Source organism: Diuraphis noxia, unplaced genomic scaffold, assembly GCF_037042655.1.
Source record: "Diuraphis noxia isolate RWA-SAM2 unplaced genomic scaffold, SU_Dnox_SAM2 contig0002, whole genome shotgun sequence".
In the NCBI taxonomy this organism is placed as follows: Eukaryota; Metazoa; Arthropoda; class Insecta; order Hemiptera; family Aphididae; genus Diuraphis; species Diuraphis noxia.
In genome coordinates, this window is record NW_028301712.1 from 15,087,553 (window position 1) to 15,108,515 (window position 20,963).

The window sequence follows — 20,963 nt, forward strand, 5'->3', positions numbered from 1 at the left end:
ATAGTTTTTTTTTTTTAGCTATTGTCGATAAATAATAATTATTCACTTGGTCAAAAAACTTTAAAATATAAAAATGTAATACAACATTACACATAAGTTGTCATTAGAGAAAATTAAAAAAAAACGTTAAGTGTAAATCTACACATTTTTTTTATGATCATTTGAAGTTAAACGTGTTGACCAAATTTATCGAAAATTAGCAAATTATTTCGAATAGGTTTTACATTTGTATTAAATCAAATGTTTGAATTAGTTAAAAATATTAGTTAAGTAAAATTAATCAAATAAATTAAATGTTCAATTTTTAAAGCTGAAAATTGATTATTTTTTAATACTGTTTTTTAGAATTTTATGTATATACACCTAGGTACTATATTTTAAAATTCCTGATATTTTTTTACAACTTAAAAAGTGTCATATAGTAATAAAAACTTCTATTATTCAAATGAGATTTCTTCTTCCACCCTTTTTTACTGAAAATTATTCAGCGGATGTTCTTGAAAAGTTTAATGTATCTAGATCAAAATACTAATATGTAGTTTCTAAGTTAGTAAGAAGTTTTATACTAGGGATAATAATCCTTGAATTTGGCTTTAGAAAAATACATGTAATATTAGATGTAGTAATAATTATATTTAGAGAATTAAAAAAAATATATATTTATAGATCAATAGTAATTACTAACATTTTTAAATTATCTAATATAAGCTCCTCGCTACCTAACCTATATGCATAAATTATGTATTATCCTTAGTAGTTAGTACACAAAGTTATGTAACTCAAAAACTAGTTACTTGAATTTTTATTTAGGTACTTAAAAACTCTTTCAAAATATATGTATACAGTGAATAATTAAAAATGAAAAGTGGGCTTCCTATTTGAAAAAATAAAAAGAAGTTTGTACCACGGGATATAATTAAGAGGTAAAAAATATCTCAAATATTCGAAAATATAGTGTATTAAAAATTTCAATAATCAAAATTTGAATATATGTATAATTTAAATATAAAACTGCTGTGAATTATTGCTGTCCGCATGCTTAAAAAATCGTTTTGTTCAAACACAGCTTTATTTATATAAATTTATGTCCGAATTTGGAAATAATTGGATGGTTAAACGTAGAATAAATATTTTAATAATTAATATTAAATAATAAACATGCATTCTGAATCAGTACAATATGATCCATGTTTATTTTATTGTTATTATTATTTTTATTTGTTTAATTCAAAGCTTTGTTTAAAATATCGTTGATTTGTAGTCATCGTTCAATCAAAGTTCAAACACGTACTATTTGCATAAATCAATTGATTTAGGACTTTAGGCGCATCTGCAAAATATGTCGCAAAGATATTAATGGCCGAACCGATTTTGCTATCATCATTAATCATATTTGGGCAACCCTATGAGACAACGGACCCCCTTCTCCCTGTACCCAATTATCTGATATGGGTACAGTAATTTTTTTTGTTGCTTTTTTTATACACATGTTTAGCGTGTTACTGTATAGGTACTGAAAATTGATGGAAAGAGAGCGAGAGGACGAATGAAAGTGAGCGAATGAAATGTTATTAATAACACAGTTAGTGGATAATGACGTTTATGCTACTGAATTCTCTCCTTCCATTAAACTCGAGTAGTCCAGTTCACTACACAATGGACATTACGAATGAAAAATTGATTTTACCGGTAGTCCATGAAATTTTTATTTTTGAGAATGTGATGCCATTTCTAGAAATCTTTCATACAGTTGGTCTATGATTTGAGATTATATGTACTGTATACATATAGAATGAGCTAAATCGTAGTGGGAAATACGTTTTAGTTACGGTACGTTATTGCTGAACTTATATAGAAATCAATATTATATTATTAATAATGCCATTTAAGTCTCTTAGTAGTCATCAATCGTATTGATATTATTATTGCCCATTTCAAAATGGGGGAACAGAGTCAATGCAAACCAAAAACCATGTATATTATTCGCTAAAGAATCCCAAGTTGTAATACTTTTCCATCCTTATACTTCAAATTTGAAAACTGGAAAAAATAAAACCAGTGGATTTCACTAGGAATTTAAAAATAACAAATTTTTATTTATTGAAAAACAAGACGTGTATATAAAATTATATATATTTGAACGACGTCTCAAGTCTAAGTGTATAATCATTATTCACAAATGTACTAACACAAATAAATGTAAATATTGTAATTAATTACGCTTATCAATTGTCTAAATGTTAAATATTTTATTATTTTATTAATAAGTTTAATAAATATGTATTTCAGGAACACTTTATAAAATTCAAATAAAAAAATAATGTTTTTGAAATTTACAAGAGATTTAGAACTATAAAAGTGTAAATAATGGTATAACGTTTTTATCTATTATTATTTATAATTATTGCAGCATCAATAATTTAAAATTTTCAGTATCAAAATATGTAATACCCTATTACGGTGATTAATATTTAATTATCAAATGACAATTTTAAAACCCGGGATTAAAAGTAAGTAATCAAATTTATCTAATCAAACAAAAATGTTTGATGACATTTTTTAATTCAATATACGGTTTTTGAAAATCAAGAAATTAATTTTCTCAAACACACCTATAATTCGATTTTACTTCTGACTCTTCACTTGCATTAGAAAATGTTTTTCTATTTGTCTCAAATATTTTCAGTATTCTACCACAGATGTCTACTTACATGTTGGTGTTTTTATTTCCCTTCTTGATGTTAAATAAATAAACATCGTTGCACAATCGAATAATAACTTATAACATTTGGAAAGTGAAAAACTATATTCGTTCTCAAACACCTTTAATCGTAAAATTATAAAGCCATTATTACTTTTATTGGTGTTTTTATATGCTAATTTAAGATATTTTTTAAGGCAATTAAAAAAAAAGCAATTAATAGCAAAATTGTACTAGATCTTCTTGTCATACACGTCATGGCATTTATAAACGTTTTCTGGCATTTGTCATGTACAGCTTTATCTTGGGATTGAAATTGTATTTGATTTTTCTTCTTCCATTAGAACCAAGCTGTTTTCAATTTCCAGTGAAATGGATTTTTGTAAATCACACAAATTTACTGTAAAAGTAGTGTTGTGTTGTCCTTATAAATGATATAAATAAACCACTTTCTTCATCTGTATTGAAAAAAATAAAAAGTTAACATTTTATTGCCTGACTATTTGCTGCACATAAAAATGTAACTTATAAAAAAAATGAAGAATTACATGAACACATATAAATCATAATTATAATTATTTTTAAATTCTCTCAATCATAGTTAAAATTACCTCAGATAAAAAATAGATTTAATATATTGCATGCTCATTAGTCTATAAAAATAGGTGTTTTTAATAACTACCTAATGAAAAGAAAATCTCTATCAGTATTTAATATTTTAATTTTTTTTTATTTTTTTTATGTCTTTTTACATTACATTTAAAATCCTCATAATATGCAGTTTTATTTGTATACACCATATAAATAGGTTTTAAAATAAAACTTAGTGATAATCTATCTTGTATTTTAAGTGAGCTTAGAGAATTGGAGACTTTAAACTGTTTTAGACTGACAATTAACAATTCTATCATTTTACCTCGTGATAATGCTTTAAGATTTATCTTTTAGGTTTATTTTTTGTTGAAACATATAAAACAACTATCTTATTTTCAAAACAATCCAGAAAGGATCTTTATTAGCTTAAAAATGATCAATATATTGTTTAAAAAAATGTGTGGATGTAGTTGATAGTAATACTTTACAATCTGTCTGTACTTGATTACCTGTATTTATTTTTCTACGTGAATTATATTCTATGTTAAATCAAAATCATTATTTTAGAAGTAATGCAAGTTTCAATACATTTTTGGTTTTTTTTTTCAACCCGAAAGTTGTACAACTCCAATTCTCCATTATAATCAATTACTCGCCTTTTCTTTAAGTTCCTTAAAGGTTTTGACTTTTGTATCGTATTTAATTTGTTCTATATAAGAGATGTTACAATTTTGGTAAATCATCGTCTACTGCCCGAACTTCAATGAACACTTTGACATCCCTGACAGCATGTACGAAGCAATTGGTCCGTTTTCCAACTATCATAATACAATCTTATATCAAAAAAAATATCAATTTGTATAATAAAATGGAAATTGTAAAATGGAAAAATTTTTGTAAAAGCTAATAACCTATGCATTTGATGCTTAACAAAAAAAAAAAAAAAAAAATGTTTGTAAAATATAATAATTGATTAATCAAATCCAAATAATATGGTATATGTTTTTCAAATCGTTATGATTGTAATACCTAAACATAATATATGTACTACATTCTATATTCATATAGCTAGTAAGTAAGTGTTATAGTTAAATATGATTAAGAAATAAAAGTATTTGTTGTCCTATCATTTAAATGTATTATTTTTATTTTTATTTATTATAATAACAATATTATATTTTAGTAACATATTATTATAGTAGCATTTATTAATATTTAATACGAAATTACAAAACATTTAATATTATATTGACATTTTGAATTATATTATACGGGAATAATATAATATTAGGTAAAATAAATTTTTATTTTTCCCATACAATTTTTATTACTATAGTATACTATAATATTATAATAATTATATTATAAGAAAAATTATTTAATTGTATTTTAAATGAGCGTTTTTCTTCACTCTTGTTACAGCACATAGTCCTAGTAGCTCAAATATACAAAAATGAAAAAAAATCAATTTTCTCTAACAAACTAATAAAAAGTTGACAATTTTTGATTGATTCAAACAGAAGTATTCCTTGACGAGTCCAATGAAACTAATTAATTTCCATATGTATATTTTAAAAAGTAGGAAAAGATCAAATAAACATAATATATATTATATAACGGAATTATATTTATTTAATATTTAATTGACTAATTATAATTTATATGCATTTCTTTTACTGCTGAATAATGCATGCAATTAATTTTTCATAACCTGTTTTTAAAAAACAAACTATATTTGAATAATAAAAAAAAAAAAAAAACAGAAATGTTTAGTAAGAATAGTGTATATCAAATTGACTATCTAACCTAACCTTTTTTTAAACAAATTTAAATCAAAGTCTGATTTATAAATAATGAAATTAGATAAAATAGATTATAAATCATAGGCGCGCGCACGGGTAGAGCTGATTGGGCTTTAGTCCCACCTGACCCTTTTTTTTTCATTCGTGGGTGGGTACTCGGTACCTAAAAAAGTAATAAGGTGTTATACGTGTTATAACCATAGAAAATTTATAAAAAATAAATCAAGATCATAGATAATATTTACACGATTAAAGATATTAATAATATGTGATAAAAATAATATTGACATTCCCGATGTCAAAAAACGAAAAATTTCTAAAAAGGTTGATGACAACTATGATCATCAATATTTTGAGGAAACTAAAAAATATGTAATGAAACATTCTTGGTTTTTATTTTGCACTTGACCAGATTATACCTGGATTAAACGTTCGATTCAACCAAGAAAGTCTTAAATTAATCGAAGGGGTTGGGAATTCGGTTAATCTCGAGACTACAAATTATGATATTTTATATTTTTAAACTTTATTTGATATTAATGTTAATGAAAAAAAATTATTAAAAAAAATGGATAACACTGAAACATTAAAAGGAACATCAACTAAAGAAGTTTAGATTTTGGATAAAATGGCTCAACGAGAGAGATCGGTCAATATTTTTTTTCAATTTTCAATTTTTCTTAAGTCATTCGTTATCATTCCTGTTACAAGTTGTAGCTATAAACGGGCCTTTTCTAAATTTACTATTTTTAAAACCAAGCTTCGATCCACGATGAACCTAGAACAATTGGGTGCTCTTTTATATATGTTTATTCAATAAGAAGAAACAGGGAACATCGACTATGATGAGGTAATTGAAGATTTAAACTTTTGATCGAAGGAAACCGTAGAATTGTTTTTATTTCATTTTTATTAATTAAAGGCTTCAAATACAAAGGTTTATTAGCCTACAATGGTATACATGTTTAATTTATAAATATAATGAAGAATTATTTTATAAAGTATAATAATTACATTTTTTTATTTGACTGCATTATAATTGTGTGTTATGTATATACGTACAAATTATTTAATGAATAATTTATAATAACAAATAAGTATTTATGTTAATTGACAATTTTTAATATTATATATTATGTTTTGAACGTTATTAAATTATATTTGGTTAAAATTTAAAATAAATATTGATGAATTATTAGTGTGTAATAATGAAAAATGATTGCTTACATTTTCTAGTCACTAACAAAGGATCACTTCGAAGTTTGTATTGAAAATTTCTATAATTTTTTTCTTGTGTGACCATGACAAGGAGGTGGGTGGTCAGACTGAATTTAGCCATACCTGACTCAGAAGTCTGCGCACGCCTATGTTATAAATATATATGATAATTTCAATTCAAGTAATTATTTTGTATAGATTATAAATAATAAAAAATTTGAAATTGGTAAATTATTAGATGAATAAATAATAAGTGTTTTCATAGTTGCACATTTACAAATAGATATCATAAAAGTTTATCTGTACATACTATCCAAAATAAATATCTTTTCTCATTTATTTTACCATTTCAATTTTAAAATAGTAAAAACTTACACCAGATAATAATAGTTCAAAACCAATCTAAATACCATAAATCATGTATTAACCTAATCACTAAATCTGAATTAAATTTATTAAAATATTTTTTATAAATTTCTAATAAAAAATTTCAATGTCCCACATTATTTATAATCTAACACATGCAATTTATTCATTAAACATAAATTTGAAAAACAAAAATATTCATAATTATCTTGAGCAAAAATTATGAAAGAGAATAATCTTTCAAGCTTAAGATTAGCAAAACATTTGGAAGTAAACATTGAAAGAAATTTCGAAAACGTTCAAATCGTTTATATTCAACTGCCTCTGGATATTTCAAAATTAATCGATTGAATTGATATTTTGTTATCTGGATTTGGGCATGGACTTATTCCGATAGCGTGGCTTATGTTTAGTTCTTTACTTAGTTTTTCATATATTTTGCATTATACTAAAAATTGTCTGATCGTGATTATGATATTTTTTGTCATTAAAATTTAAATTATTGTTACTATCAAAAAACATTTAAATAATTAATATTAATTTTTATATAATTTAAAAATTTATTAAACCATAATGTATATAATTTTAACACGTTTTAACAAAGAAATACAATTAGACACGATTTTGAAAAATAGCCCAATGATCAACCAAATTTTAACTATTATATAATTAATTTAATTTAAATTAATAATTATTTTTGAAAAATAATTTATTAGGTTTATTAATTACATATCGTGTTTACGTTTGGAATGCATTATTATTAATGGTGTATTCATTAAAATTTAAACTTTTCCCAATTCTGATTCTAACTGTTGATAAATTACATGTATAGATATTTTAGTAATATCTATATTTTACTATAGTAATTACAAATAGGAAATGGTACGCAGCTTACTAACTTACTAATGTATATATGTATAGTTATTTATATTGGATATTAATGTTAAAATTCATTGCTAGACTTATTTGTATTAATAACTTTCATAAAAGTTTATCACTCTATGCTGCTACTGAAGTACTCTAATAACAACTTTAAACGAAGAACGTTTAACGTCATATATCTTGGTATGATATATTATAGTCTTTCAAAAGTAATTTTAAGCTACCATTATAACTGTTCTTAATCTTGTCAAACTAGAAACGTAAAAATAAATACTATTGTATTCCTTGAAACATAAACAAATATTTAAATTAATTATAACTAATGAAGTATCCTAATTGTTTAATTGAATACTTATATCTTTTGAGTAGCACAAATATATTATATGATAACGCTGTTTCAAATGATTAATTGGGAAGTTTAAGTTATGTTGTAATTTATTTGTATCATGTTTACATATTTTTAAATAGTATTCACACATTTCGCATGTTGTTGCATTCATTTTTATTTGCAACCAAAGGCGATTTGTAATTACTCTTTTACAACCCAACTTAATTATTTATTTAAATATTATGAACATCATAGTTCAAAGAAATACGTTTTCAGACCTATATCCAATTTAATAAACAGATTAATCCTACTAAACCTATATCATCCATTTTTTAAGTTATATATCTAATTTTTTAATTTGTGAAATTGTGATATCCATAAATAATATATACATGTATACACTCTATTTACTAATATAGAGATCTAAATATTTTTCTGTATACATAAAAGTAAAATATCTAAATATAGGATTGAAAATATTAAATATTTAATATTTGTAAAATATGATGTATATAAATACTAAATAGCATGCATACATTTAGTTATCTACTACTAGAGATATTAAAGGTTCTAAATTTAAATAGGTAATAATAATTATAAAATTTCCATGGAAATTCATATAAGTATATATAGGTAAGCTTAAATTTAAAAACAATAATACCGTTTACCGTTATAGGTTTAAATGAATATTAAACGTTACGATCAATTGAAGGCTTATTGTTATAATGAATTTAAATATTATTCAATTTATGCGCTTAAGGGTTTAACAAATTTAAACGTTATTTAATTTATGCTTTTAGCATTATTAACAATTACAAAATTATAAACAATTTAGCATTTTACGTTTACACATTATTTGAATTTGTGTAGCATTTGAAACTTTGAATGTTTTTCAAAAAAAAATAAAAATAAAAATTAGTATTTAGCGCTTAGTACAATATTAAGGTATCTATCATTGGTGTTGACCAAAAATATCATTGATGAAACATACCATAGGGGTTCTGCGTCAACATATTATCCGACACCGTTACTACAGTGTAACTTTCTATGAAAACCTATTACCTAATAAATTCAAATTAGTAACTCGTACTTTTTGTTTAAAATGCCAAATATATTTTGCTGATACTAATAATTTAAAAAAAGCGGGTAAGTCGTGGATGTCGCTCTGCTATACAGTAGGTTACTATAATGGATGGGATTAAATTTGAATGCAATGATAGGTATCATTGTATACGAAAAACAATTCTGAACGGAGATGATTTGTCAGTCTAGGATATATTATATTTAAATATTGTCATATATTCTATTTTGAAACAAATATTTGATTTTTCAATTAAGACGCATTTTGCATATGGCATGGTTAATCAATTAGTGTAGTTATCATAATTCATAATACCTTATATTATAATAGATATACATATACCTGGTTTGAGGATAAATCGTTATCATTACAAGATTTCATAAAAATTTAAAACTCAAACGCTCAAAACATTTTTCCTATAACGACGTTTCAAATTTTCTCTATAACTATTTGAAGCAAAACTTGTGGAAAACTTGGTGTTAAATTTTATAACCTTAGATATAAATACAAACAATATTATGAATTTTGAACTACAAAATAATTTGCAAATATTCATGGTTTTGACGAATTTTTGTCAATATTTGAAATTCAAATGCTAATAAAAATTTAATTTGAATTTCCGGTGGACATTTTTTTTTGTGATAAAGATTGACAAATTTGTAAGGAATCTTGTATTAAATTTTCAAATCTCAGATTTAAAAAGAAAATTTTTTAAGAATTTCTAGCTTATAATAATTTGCGAATTTTCGTGATTTTTACGTATGTTGTCAAAATTAAAATTTAAATGCTTGTAAAAAAAAATGTGACTATACATTTCTTGTATTTTTCAACTGCTATTGTAAAAATATTTTAGGAGCCTTGTATTAAATTTTCAAATCTTAGGTATAAAAGGAAAAATTTTTATGAATTTCTAGAATAAAATAATTTACGAATTTTCGTGATTTTTACGTATGAATTTTACTTTTATGAATTTCGATCTAAGATAATTTGAACATTGTCGTAATTTTTACGTATTAAGTCAATATTTGAACTTCAAATACTAATAAAAAAAATTGTGCATATGTTTTCTTATAATTTTTTAATCACTATAAGAATAACTTATGAGGAACTTTGTATTAAATTTTCAAGTATTTTGATAGGGCCAAAAAATTTTTATCGACACTTCAAAAAAAAAATTTTCAGACAAATTGAAAATTTCAGTCGTCTATAAATATCTCAAAAAAGTCAAAATATTTTGAAAATTAAATCATGTAAAGAAAATGCCAATCCTAATAACTGGTAAAATTTTCAAGTATCTAGGACTTATACTTTTTGAATCATAACAAATATTTAAAATAGTTTCAGGATAAATCGTTATCGGTACGCTATTTCGTAAAAATTTAAAATTCAAACGCACTTAAAATTTTTCCTATAATGATAATTCGAGTTTTCTCTATAGCTACTTGAAGGAAAACTTATGGAAAACTTAGTGTTGTATTTTTAATCCTTAGTTATAAACGCAAAAATTTTTATGATTTTTCAACTTCAAAATTACTTGCAAATTTTCACGTTTTCGACAGATTTCGTAAAATTTTGAACTATAAACGCTTATTAAAAAAAATTGTGACTTACGATTTTTAATTTTTTTTAGCTACAATAAGAACAACTCATAATGAACTTTATATTAAATTTTCAAGTTTTTTTGGTCGTCCAACATTTTTTTACCGACACTTCAAAAAAAAATTCTCAAAAAAATCGAAAATTTCAGTGGTCTATAAATAACTCAAAAAAGCCAAAAATGTTTGAAAATTAAACTGTATATAGATATCACTAACATTAACATTTGGGGAAAATTTCAAGTATTTACAGTGATTAGTTTTTGAATAACAACCATATAAAAATATCGATTTTTTTGAAAACTGTTGGAAAATGTTTACTTTTGAGCTGTATAATGCACCAAGGATATTTACTTTTACATCGGAAACCACCCCCAAAGTTTGAAATTGAAGCATTATTTTGACTAGTTATGCTGTACTCAGACACAAAAAAAAAAAAAAACACACATCATTGTAAAATCAATACATTCATCACTTCGTTCAGAATCTAAAATATATATATGTGTATTAAAAATAAATTAATAACTTAGTTAAAAGGTTAATTAATGTGCATAAGAAATAAATTAAATAAAAGTAATATCAACAGACCAAAGAAAAAGCTTTTATTATTTTAAAATACAAATCGATGATTACCTCACCATGCACCTCAGACGCTAACCACGGTTTAAATTGGGAAGTCAATTCAAGAATTGGAGAGGTATGAAATAACAATTTACTATCCCCATTTTTTAAATCATTACAGAATATAGAACAAATTTTCTTGAATTTGTAACTCAAAATAATTTGCCAATATTCATGATTTTGTAAAACTCATAAAAAATGATTGTGTATAAGCCTAACTATTTTTTTTTAATTTCCACTAACAATAACTGATATAGAACTTTGAATTACATTTAAAAGTTTTTGACCGACTAAAAGTTTTTTTATCGAAATTAATTTAAAAAAAAAAAAATTATAACACGTAATTGTATTATGCCTATAAATATATTTATTTTTTCTGTCAATGATATGTTTTAACTGTTAATTGTTTTCTGATACGTTATTCGATTTTATTTAGTATATTATTATATTCTGTATAAGAAAACCGATCTATGATTATAATTATTATAATTGTTGATCAGTTTTGTACGGTTATTCTTTGTCCGTTTTCGAACGTTATAAAAAACGTTTTGAACCCTCCAGAGCTTTATTTAAAATCAATATAAATAAATAAAGTTTTCTTAATTTTAAATTAAATTAATTGTATCTGTCCATATAGTCATATGTTACTAAACAAGTTAATCTAAATGATTGATACATAATTTGATACTATAAAGTAAATACTAAAAATTAATGAAACGGTATGCTTTTCAATTCATAGGATGTCTAAAGTAATATTTACTAAACCACTTTAATACAATTGTTTTCATGTATAATCTAACTGAAACTCATAATTTCATATAGTTTTCAGGAAGTTAGTAATTTAATAGTATTTATCATATAGGTATTTGATAATTTGATGTTTGGTTTTAAAAACTAATTTTCCTTCTATCATTTTAAATTCACTCATATTTCCGGTGCAGAAGAGCAGACTATATCCACCACTTCCGGGGAAAAAAAACTGTATGTCTGAGATACTTGGTTTAAATATTTGCTGAGTCTATTATATTCAAATATGAGTTATACATTCATTTATTTCTATAAATAATGTATTTTTCTATTGGAAACACTTTTTAATGAGTTGCTTACATAAAAAATAACTATACATACCTATATAGTTAAATATTAAATTTTTTAAATTACATAAATAAATATGCAATATAATTTTAGTTTATGGAATTTACGTCAAGAGGTACCTAAATCGAGATGTCACTTGAATTTATTTTTAATTCACATATTATTTTATTTATTTGTTTTTAAATTAAAAAGATCAAAACAAAGGTAAAACAAAGGTAAAACACTTCAAAATAGTACGGAAACCAAAAAATTTTGAAATTTATATAATTTTTCGAAAATGATACTCGTAATATAGTTATATAATGAAAAATTAAAATCTTTACAGTAATTTAATTTTGAATAACAACAAGAAATGTGTACATAATCATTATTATTATTTTTAATTACTATAACTATTAAGTATATCTAATGATAATAATAATACGATATACGTAAAAATTTGAAATCTTCTATAAAAATATTTTTGGATTGTAAAAAAAACCTAAATTTTGTATTTTTTGTTTTAAAAACTCATGAGGAACATTAAATTAAAGTTTTTTGGTCGATTATTTTCTTCCCTTAGGTATTATCTAGCCTAACCTAAAAAATTACATTTTTAATAAGGCCAAACAGAAATAATAAATAAGAATACACCATCAATAAATTTTAACCGTTGATTTATAAAATTGATTGAACTAAATATGTATTATAATTTATATTATATTAAAAGTTTATATTTTGTTTTAGAAATGTCATCATTATACGAGTATTACAAGATAGCTAGTTCTACGTCATAGTATACGAAATATATTTTTTAATCTCATCATAGGTAACAATAATATACATGATTCTATTTCTATCTAATAGGTACTTTTGATTTTAGGTCAGTTTGTTATTAAAGTTATTAAACAAATGATATATGTGTAATAATAACCATGATTGTTTCAAATATCATAAGAGTTAATTAATTTACAAATTATTTTTAGCTGTCAAAAGCATTTATTTTGTTTTGATATTAAATTAATGCAGTTGACATCAATGAAATTTTAATTTTATAATATATAAAATGATTACGTAAATATTTTAGTAGGTATTTAATATTTTAATTGTTTTAATAGCACCTTGTATAACTTCCTAACTAAAACATGAGATGTACCTATAGAATTTAACAATTTATAAAATTCTAAAGCAATATTGAAACCAAATTAAATTTAATAAGAAATACAATATGGTTCGCTTAAGAATGGTTTTATACTTTTATATTTTATTTATTACCTATTTATTTACAGCATATTATACATAATTAATTATTCTTCATTAAATAGATTTTTTGCAATCTATAAGATAAATTTCAAAAAAAAAATGTCCCTTTTAAATTGTTGTAAACATTTATACAAATTGTTTTTAATACCAAAGGTTTGATTCATTATCAATATCTTTTAAGTTTTCGTTTTAAGATATACAAATTCTGTGCAGAGAGAATCAAAACATGCTACATATTATTATGGTTCTATTTTATTATGTATTCATAAATGCTTTATTATAAATAGTAATTTATTTTAAGGCTAATAATACTATCATAAGTTGAATAACCTAAACAATTGTATTTAATATATTTATAAATATATACAATTGAATGATGTTTTATTACTATTAGTTAACTGTTGAGTCTATACCAAATTAAAATCAATTTAATATAAATATTTTAAAATGTTTATTGATATATAATTATGATATTCAATTACCAGCTGAATATTTAATGTTTGGTGTTGATTAATACTTGAAAAATCACCCTAAATTTTTTCTACGCAATTCATTCGGATAATTGTTGAAGAAATTTTATTGTATTATTATATTTCTATTTTTCTAAAATTAACAACTTGACGTTAATCTTGTTAATTAATTTTTATCGTTTTTAGTATCAAAAAATAAGGCGGGTAAGTCGTGGATGTCGCTTTGCTGTACAGTAGGTTACAAGTGGGTTACTGTAATGGATGAAAATAAATTTGAATCCAATGATATAATATCATTGTATACGAAAAACGATTCTGAGCGAAGACAGTTTATCTGTCCAGGATATATTATAGATTATTAAAAATTTTCAAATCTTAGATTTAAAAAGAAAAATTTTTATGAATTTATAGTTTAAAATAATTTGCGAATTTTCGTAATTTTCGTGATTTTTTACATAATATTTTGTCAAAATACTAACTTTGAATGCTTGTAAAAAAAATTAAGGTATTTCTTTTATTTTTCAATTGCTATTGTAAAAATATGATAAGATCCATGTATTAAATTTTCAAACCTTAGATATAAAATAAAAATTGTTTATGAATTTCTAGCTTAAAATAATTTAATAATTTTCATGATTTTTACGTATGTTGTCAAAATTCAAAATTTGAATGCTTGTAAATAAAAATTGTGACTATATTTTTCTTTTCTTTTTTACCTGCTATTGTAAAAATATGATAGGAGACATGTATTAAATTTTCAAACCTTAGATATAAAATGAAAATTTTTTATGAATATCTAGCATAAAATAATTTATGAATTATCGAGATTTTTACGTATGTTGTCAAAATTCAAACTTTGATTGCTTGTAAAAAAAAATTGTGACTATGAATTTATTTTATTTTTCAACTTCTATTGTTTAAATGTGTTAGAAGCCTTGTATTAAATTTTCAAGCTTTTCTACCGAACAAATAAATTTTTATCGATATTTATATAAAAAAAACTAAAAAAGTTGAAAAATTAAAATGTCAGTAAACAGCTCAAAACAAATCTAAATATTTTGAAAATTTTATCAAATATAGAAAATGCCTATATAAACATTCAACACACATCATGGTAAAATCAATACATTTAATGCTCCGCTCAGAATCTAAAAATTAAAAAATTAATGGTATGAAAATTTAAAAATATATTTTAAATACTTTTAATATTACCTATTGGTTATTTTTAGTTTTGACACTAAAAGTACGAGCCAAATATCATTTGCTACCATTTACTTATATAGTATGTTCAAAATTGAAGATTTAAAAAAATCATTTTTTATTCCATATAACCTATAAATAGTCAAAAATAAATCAAATATCTTTATAATTAGAATTATAAAATAAAAATATCTATAAGAACATAAAACAGCAAGTCATCTCCAATTAAACTATTTTATCGTTAACAATAATATATTAAATTCAAATTAACCAAATTCATTACTACAGTAACCTACTCAATGATGGCATACAATAGAAACCTGCTATGAATTAAACAGAGTTTTTATATGTTTTTCGTTTAAAATTATGAAACATTACAGAAACAATTAGTCTTTTGGCTGGAGATGATTTAGTAATATTATAATATATAAAAAAAAACATCATTCAATTTTTAGCAAAGGAAACATTTTAAGAAAATAAACACTAACCTTAATCAAATATGTCTTCAAGAATGGCGATAAATTACATAATATAATAATATATCAATATTAAGCAACAAGTATTGAGTTAAACCTTATTGCTAACGAGATTTATATATTTAAAAAAAAGTGTTTTCATTTTTCATTTTAATTAATCGGTTGTTAGTAAAGGATAATTTGGAAAAATGTATACTTCGATAATTAGAAATTTTAGAGAAGCAATTGTGTTTTGTATAATAATACAATTTTCAACATCAGAAAGTGGTACCCTAATAAATTTTGGTCAAAAATCATTTCTATGATAATGAGACACCTCCACCTCTTAAACAATAAATCACTAGTTATATAATATCTATCACATTTATAGATTTTATAGTGAATCAGACCAATACCTGAAACAGAAATTTATTTGACTAACTAAATTTCTCTTATTAAAATAGATATATAGTTTTTACACACGAAATTACAAATTAAATAGTTTGGTCCAATGACAACGGCAGATTTGATAAGATCCTGAGATTTCTTTAGTTTTAGGTATGGAGCTTAAACATGGACCATCGGTGTCATTTATTTTTCGAAATACCTCGTTTTTTGACTGGACAACAACCTCTATAGATAGAAAATTATTGTATCTGATGGATAGATCGTTTTCAAAATATTTTCTCTATGTTACTGATATGAGCTGGATTTGTCTCAGAAAATGATTTCAAAGATCTGGTGAAAAATCTTTGCTCTTAGAAACAATGGGGACATAACTTATAATATACCAATGTGGCTTAGTGACAAATCAATGAAAATGAATAACTTTCTAGGCGGTTATTTAAGTCACTACAATTACTATGTATTTGTCTATGAGACTATAACTGCCAATTCTACAACTTTTATGTTGTTTTTAATTAAATCAAGAGGAGTATGTTTCTGTTCTTCGGTATGTTGCTTGTTTCTTTTTGTCGTTTTGAATCTTTAAAGATGCTTTCGTTATTCGTATGACTTGACTAGTTCTTTCTCGCCACTTTTCTTTTTACAATAGCTACTAATAGCTACTTCGCATTACTTGTTAATTCGTAGTTTGGGTTTTTAGTTTTTCTTTCCTTATATCATTGTTTCTACATTACCAATAGCGTTTCATATTTTTTCCCAACATCTATCTACACTTACTTAGGTCTTAACTACATTCAAATTCACTTGAAGAATATTTTGATTGTATTATTGAATTCTTTATTTTGTGATTGATTTACCAGTTTGTCAATATCAAATCTTTCCATGTTTGTTATGCATTGTTTTATATTAAATGTATTCTTATTTTTATTTTTATTCATATTCCAAAAGTAGATGATCCTAATCTGAGTCATTCTCTCGTACGGTTCTTACATTCCAAATGCTATTCATAAGTTTGATACTAATAAGGACATGATCTAACTTATTCATCTATTTTCTATCCGGAGATAACCAGGTAAACTTGTATACTACGTTCTTTGGGCACATATATTCTTGGCTAATACTATCAGTGTACTGCTCAGAGAATAAAATAATAATTATAATAACATGACAAATGATAATATGTTGTATTATATAATCTTCTGCAATGAGTATCCCTCTTATTAAAAGTGTACGAAGAATTGGTTTCTACCATAATTAACATTATGCATAGGATTATAAAAGAAACTCGATTCCTTGAAAAAATACTGAATTTCACTTGTGAGAGCAGAGCAGGAGAATGAATTTTACTACCAATTAACTATTGACAAACTACTAGATATACTATATTAAGTCAAAAACGCTAAGGAACTAAAACCAAACATGCTCAAGACTAGATAGTCATAATTTGGAGGATAGTCTATTTTCAACATATAAGCTTTAGATATCAATAGGCGTTTTCTAACTCTCTTTAAAGTCTAAATGGTATAAATCAATATTACTGAAAAAGGCTCTTAGAGCCCAACTTCATATTCTTATAAAATTGGACTAAAGTTTAATAAGTAGCTTTGAAGGTTCTAGATAGCTTGAACTCGTTCAATGTACACATAACATAGTCGAGGTTCTTGAAATCTCTGAAACAGCCTTAATGTAAAAGTCTAAATATCAGATCTGAAAAGAACGACTAAGTCATCCTTGGATATTACTCAATCAATCATTAAATCAATAATAGTGCATAAAATATAACCAATTGTTATCGTATACATCTAGAATGTACTTGGAAAAAGACACAAACTAACATTTACAAGTGTTGAATTGGAAGTATCAAAGAGAGCTGAATCATAAACTAAAGAAATCTATCTCGTTCTGCAGAAAAACAGTCAAATTAGACTTAATTTCACCAAACATTTTCAAATCGTCAGCAAATATAATAAATTTACAATCGTGGACTTCAATTTTTATTCCAGTTACAAGTAACAAAAGAATTAATGGGAAAAGTGACCTCATTGAGGAACACCATATCGAATATTTACAGCTGCGGACTTAAATCTATCTAACTTATCCCCAGATTTGGGCTAGAGTGACTTAACTGATCATAGAGAGGACTAAAAAGTCAACTGAACGTAAAAGATATCAAAGGATAGATTTAATTTCATACAAAAAAAATCCCATATAAACCATCATAAATTCATAACCAATGGATATTTTAGTGAATTTAAACCATTATTGATGTCATAAATACTTATTATGCTGTATCTTAGTATTATTTAGTGTGCAAAGATAAGAACGGGGTGATTGCATAATTATGACTTCCAAGGCCAAAGTTCTAAATTAGTTTCCTTCCTATAACCTGCATTTAAGACATAGCTTAACTTCAGTCCCAAGGCCGATCTTCGAAAACAGTGTTATCTATAGTTGCAGCTAAAAAACCAAGTTTAATACCAAGAAAAACAACGTAATTTATCGTTCTAGTAACTTTTTTACCTGTCTGGTGTATATAATACTAGTTTTCGAAAAACCTGTATAACACCGATTATTTTGTTTACAAGTCACTAGAATAAAGCAATTTTCAATACCTTTAAGAATATGATGATAATATATTCCATAACCACCATTTTGTTTGAATTATATTAAAAAAAACTTTTTTATGAAATTAACAGTTAACGTATTTTTATTTCATTTTTCAATTCAATTGATAATTAATTTGTATAAACGTTGAAATATTATTATATCTAACAAAACCAAAAATAATTGAGTTTGAGAAATAACGACTTATTGTTCATTAAGCTTTATTCACATTAAATTTTGTTTATGTTCGATCCGTCAATTTAATAATTATTGTTCTCCACAAAAAACTTTTTTATAAGCTTTAATCATTCGTAATAAATTCAATTTACAGAACATACCAGTGATTAAAAAAAAAGACTTAATAGTTAATTAAAATTTTATCGGATTTAAAATGAATTCTAAATATTAATAAATATTACTATTCTAAATAAAATTTGAGTAGGTAGTAAATAATTATTCACAAGAAAATATGTAACAAGATTTTAAATTATTGTTAAATGATGTTTATTTTAGAAAAAGCTTATACGTATTTTATTTTATTGTTTTAATACATTAATAAATGGCTATAATAGGAGTCGGTGAAAAATCTGGGAATATACGTATAAACATAATACAGCACAAATAAACCCATATCGAATTAAATTTTCATATAAAATCAAGAAGGATTTATCTTAAATAATAATCTAATAATGATATATTATCTTAAATTTAAATTAAATCACTTAAATTAAAATGTATATTTGGTATATTATTTAGGTTCACGTTAATTGTATAGTCTTTTCTTAGTGTAAGAAATGGGTAGATAACCTGGCGATTTGTATAGGTTTGTACATGGGACCCATTGCTATTAGTAAGTATATTGTATATAATAAGTGGGCCCCCTATTATATCCTGTTTTCCGGTAGGGAAAATGGACCCAGTACGCACCTGGGAAGTTTTCAAACTTTTTTATCGAATGGTGGAAAACATCCTTAATGCAAAAGAGGATGAGGAACGACGTCGTTAGGCCGCAGAAAGTCCTCCGGATTCACCGAACTAATGATTGCGTACTTAAGTTTCTTAAAAATGTAGCCGACGGCAAGCTCTCGAGTATCATTGGAAATAACTTCCTATAATTGTAATAGCCATAAAACGAGAGATTGGCCCGTCTCAGCTACGTAAATGTGCAATTGGTTATTAATTATTATTAATAATTGATGGCGGCTGGAGGAGAAGTAGTGGCACCATGGTTCCTCCTCCGGTTCTCAATACGAAAAAAAAAATTAAATTTCACAAAAATATAGGCAAACAATAACAAATTTAGTGATCTAATAATATCGTGGTGGAATAAATCTACGACAAAAACGTAAAAATTCTGTTAATGGACTGATTTTTGAATTCATTCATCCGCCTGTTGGGTTTTATTTTGTTGAGCTGGTGTAAAAGATACTAAGTTACGTAATGTGGTGGGTATTATATGTCACGTTTAATAACAAATACTCGTATCCGATTAATATAAACACTTCAACGATAATTATATACTATAATATCATTATACCAAAAATTTCTATTATTTGTATACATAATAATCTACAGAAAAAATTGTAATAACTGAATGAAATACATAATATGAATCAACAATTGTATTTATATTGAGTATTAACCATATACCGCACGTTAAATACAACTGTACATATAGAGATGTGAGAGAAACAAACATTATACTCGTATTTACTTATCTACTTTATATTAAAATATTAATATTTTAATAATTTCATTTTTACTAGTTTCACTAGATTCAGTATGATTTATTTTGATCTTTTGAAATAAAACTCAATGCATAAAAAAAAATGAACTATTTGGTATAAAGATAAGTGACGTCATTGTTTTGTTTTAGGATTTTACACTACGTTCAACAGACCAAAGGGGAATAGCAATCTGCGTCTAACCTAAGACTGCGTATACCGCCGGGGGTGCTTTTAGGGTAATTGGAACCCCGACGGTGGTTCCCGCTGTGAAAAAGACAAAACTCCTTTTGGTACTAAAACAAAACAAAATCTTTCATCATTTTCACACAAAAAATAATTTTGCTTCATTTCCATTAGCAATGTCTCATCTTAGTTATTGTTGTATTTTTTCCTGCAACGAAACCACTAATATGAAAAATATGCACAATAGAAACACAATTTCTGTACTTTATAAATATTTTATAACGTATAAATGTATAATACGATATTATTTTAAAATAAATTTTATATAATTAACTTTGATTTTTTTATGTTTAATTATAAATTTTAATTGAATATTATTATGGTGATAATAGTT